This window comes from Vombatus ursinus, unplaced genomic scaffold (assembly GCF_900497805.2).
Source record: "Vombatus ursinus unplaced genomic scaffold, bare-nosed wombat genome assembly UNPS02015024.1, whole genome shotgun sequence".
In the NCBI taxonomy this organism is placed as follows: Eukaryota; Metazoa; Chordata; class Mammalia; order Diprotodontia; family Vombatidae; genus Vombatus; species Vombatus ursinus.
Window position 1 is genome coordinate 763,603 of NW_020954802.1, and position 4,305 is coordinate 767,907.

The 4,305-nt window shown below is 46.2% G+C and overlaps 1 pseudogene; it reads right to left on the reverse strand.

Moving 5' to 3' along the window:
* Positions 1–1,848: 1,848 nt before the first annotated feature.
* Positions 1,849–2,747, reverse strand: LOC114030893 (annotated as a pseudogene).
* Between the last annotated feature and the right edge of the window lie 1,558 nt (positions 2,748–4,305).

The following is a 4,305-nucleotide window of genomic DNA, read 5'->3' on the forward strand; positions in this document are numbered from 1 at the left end:
TTGGGCATCCTCTATAATTTTTACGTGCATAAAGTCGTCTTGAAACCAAAATGTTTGAGAACTGTTGGCCTAGATGTTCTCTGAGGACCCAGCAGAGGTCCTTGTCAGAAGAGCTGTTACATAGGCGACATCAAACTTTGTATTGTTTTTTCTCCAGCTCTAGTAATCTGCTAGTCAGAAAGGAAACCAAAGGAAACTCCAAGGAAACCAAATACAGAAAGTTCCCATATCCACTAAAATATTTATATCAGCACTTTTTGGTGATAGCAAAGATCTAAAAACAAAGTGGATGCCCATCAAAAGGTTCTCTTTGAGCCTCCATTTCTGGAGGCTCATCTTATCATTTCCTACCTGGCTGCTCTCCTGGGCTTCATCTTGGTTTGGTCTCCAGAAACTCATTGTGCAAGATCACAACTCTGCAATTCACACCTCCTCAGTACTCCTCAGTACTTCTGGCCTCTGATTGGAGAGGGTGGAGAGTGGCCAGCAGAGAGAGGCCATCTCATCATTTTCTACCTGGCTGCTCTTTTTATTAGATTGGGAGCTTCTCGAGGGCAGGGATTGTCTTTTGCCTTTCTTCGTGTTCCCAGAGCATAGTCGGCACACAGGAAGAACTTCATAAATGCTCATCAACTGACTGGGATGGCTGAACAAACTGTGGCATGTAGATGTTATAGAATATAACTGTGCCATAAGAGGTGATGAGTATGATAAATCCAGAGAAGCAGAGGGAGAGACTGAAATTGGGGAAACAACAGCCACAATGTCCATGTCAATAGAAATGGAAAGAACCACCTTCCCCCACCCCCCCTCCCCAAAAAGGAAAGAAACTTAACATGCATGATTTTTTTGCTTGAAACATTGTTTTGATAAAATTTATTTTTGCTTCAAAATGAATGTGGATACACTTCTGGCTACAAGCAGAGGGAGGGGAAAAGAGAAGAGGTCTCGCAGTGAGCAGGAATGGAGAGGCCAGGCCAGGCTACAGGCATAGTCAGGGAGAGGACACAGGGCCAAGGAGAGGGAAGGATGAAGATGTAGAGGAGAGGAAAACAGGCCCAGAATATTGAGAACCTTCTAGGCACCCATCCCAGGCTCTGGCACCAATGCCCACACTGTCTCATTTTGGATCCTGAGCCAGGATCACTTTGGGCAGGATTGGAGGAAGAAGAGAAGGGAGGACAGAATGACTAGTGTCTACACGCCAGGTTCACAGGGCCATGAAAAGATTGGGGGCCTCTGCCACTGAAGGGGAGGCCATGAGTGGCTTTACACCCTGTCCCAGAGGCTCTTGGAGGAAACTCCTGGAGACTGAGATTGCTCACCAGTCCTGTGTCCCCAGCATGGCCAGGGCCCTAGATATAGGGAGCTCTGGATTGGGTGGGGGGACTATTACAAAGAAACTTTCCCAGCCCCAAGAGGTTTAGGGAGGGAAGAGAATTAGGGAGGGGACAGACCCACACACTTCCTATGGGGAGGAGAGCTCATGGCTGCCTCACTCCCTCCTCATCTCCTTTTCCTAACATTGGAAGGTGAAAGAGAGACCCAGCAGGAGGGAAGCCAGAACTAGTGCAAACAGCAAAGCTTGAGATTTTAGCTTTTGTGCTTTTAGTTTTTTCTTCATAATAGGGGGAAATATCCTAAGCACCCCCATCCCTGGTCAACCCCAGCACCTCCAGAGATCCCCTTATCAGGCTGGAGACAGTGGCCAGGAGAAGGCAGGAGGCTGGTCACTGGTGATATCTAGGGGCCTCTAGCTGGAGGGAGGGTGGACCAGTGAGACGGTAGGAGACAGTCCAAGACCCCACCTGCATAAAAGGCTAAGTTGACATGGGGGTCAGGTCCAGGTCAGGAGCCAGTGGTGGCTTGAGGACTAGAGGCAGCACTGGGGCTCGGACCCAGAGCAGTGTTGCCCAATATTGGGTTCTTCACTTCCATCTTTCCAGTCAAGGCATTCCTAGGAGCCAGGCCAGAACACTCATACACAATGACATCTCCCTTGTTATTCTCTTCCTCCAAGTACCCAGAGACCATCATTTTAGGCTGCTCTTTGTGCATCTGCTGCTTCTGGTGCTGGTAGTGAAGCATCTGGGTGCTCTGGGTGAGTTTCTTGGCCTCAGGCATGCTTCTGCCTTAGCCCTGGAGCCATATACTTTCTGGGACTTGGAGGAGTGCTCTGTTTTCTGAGCCAAATGTACTTTCTTTTGTAACCTACACCAGCAGACCACAGCTACAACCAGCTACAAGATACAGCCATGGCACAGCCCATGATCATCATGAGAATGAAGATGTCACTGGATGGGTGTGGGGGATCCATCGGCCACACATCATAGGCCTCTAAAATGAGTGGGAAGCTCTGAGCTGGTTAGGCCAGGGCTGCATCTTGCCTCTAGGTTGATTTTTTTGGGAGATATAGTGACCAAGGCCATCCTCCACAAAGGGCCAGAGGCAGGGCCTTACAGGCACCAGAGTTGGGTGGGCATACGGCCCTCCTCCTCAGGGTACAGTCCAAGCTTTGGGGGCAGGAAGCATCTGGCACTGCACAACTCCCCCCTCCCCCCCAGAGGATAATTTTGAAGAGCAGAAACCATAGGGTTGGTATACCATTTTTCACCACATGCTGGACAGCATACCACTGGGTGTGCTGGAGATTGTCTAACACTTGCACCTGCTGGACCAGGAATGGAGGCGTAACAACTCAGTACCTCACTCAGCTGCTGGAGCCAGCAGGTGTTCTGAACATTCATAATTGTAATGACCAAACTTGTCCTTGGAGAAGAGTTGAGAAAATACATTTCCCTCCCCTTTTTGCAGAACTGGTGGGGAGGGGGCTGTAAAATACTGTATATTGCAATATTGCATATATTTTATGTAAAATATTGTATATACTGCTCGATGTGGATCATGCTTTGTTTGGGGACAGGGATACATTTGCAAATGAAAGTTCTGTAAAAACATAAGATTTCAGCCGGAATAAGATACAAAGTGTTCTCCATATTAATAATTGACATTTACATAGAGCCTTTTGGTTTGCAAAATAACTTTGAGCCACGTGGCATCCCTATGAGTGGGTGCTAGAGATATTACCGTCATCTTTTTTACAAATGAGGAAACTGAGGCTCAGTGCCTTCCTCATAGTCATAGAGCTAATAAGTGTTCCAAGGGAGATTTGAACCTAGGTCTTGCATTTTCCACGTCTAGTACACTAGCTGCTATTCTCTGCTGCTTCTCACTCTGCCTTTTGAAAAAACAAAAACCACAAGGCAGAGTGTCATCATGTGAACAAGATTGGATTTGGAGTTTTAAGAACCTTTGTTCAAATCCAGGTTGTATTACTTACTAGCTGTGTAACTTTGAGTAAGTGATTTTCTCCTTTTGGGCTATTTTTTTGGTTGTTAAATTGTTCAGTCATGTCTGATTCTTCATGACCCCATGGACCACATCACATCAATACTGTCCGTGGAGTTTTTTTTTTTTTTTTTTGTTTTTTTTTAGGCAATTGGGATTAAGTGACTTGCCCAGGGTCACACAGCTAGTAAGTATCAAGTGTTTGGTCTGAGGCCAGATTTGAACTCAGGTTCTCCTGACTTCAGGGCCGGTGGTCTATCCACTATACCACCTAGCTGCCCCACCATGGAGTTTTCTTGGCAAAGATACAGGAATGATTTGCCATTTCCTTCTCCAGTGGGTTAAGGCAAACAGAGGTTAAGTGATTTGCCCGGAGTCACACAGCTAGAAAGTGTCTGAGGCCAGATTTGAACTCAGGTCTTTCTGACTCCAGGCCTAGCACTCTATTTACTGCAGCCCACCTAGCTGCCCCTTTGGACTATATTCCTAATCTAGAAAATTATTTGCTTGGAGTAGGTGATTGCTAAAGTTCCTACTACTCCGAGATCCTACATAAGCTCCCCCTGCATTTATGCTCTAGGATTCCAGTGGAATGAACACAATTACTCTGGAGTCAGAGGAACTAGATATAAATCCTATTTCTGCTACATTTTACAGGTGAGGAAACCAGGCTCCAAAGTGATCATGGGATTTGTCCAAGACCACTCAGGTATTGAGTAAAAGAAATGGGATTCAAAGCCAGGTCACCTGACTCCAAATCCATTATGTTTTCCATTGTACCGCACTGTGGCCTCCTCCTCTGTAAACTGAAGGTTGGATTAGATGACTTCTAAGTGCCCGTCCACTCCAAAGCCTGTGGACCCTTATGTTTCCTACATTGAACCTGGATTAACATGACTGTGTTTTTCTTTTTTCTTTTTTCTTTTTCCTTTTTTTGTTGGTTTTTTTCTGTTTTTT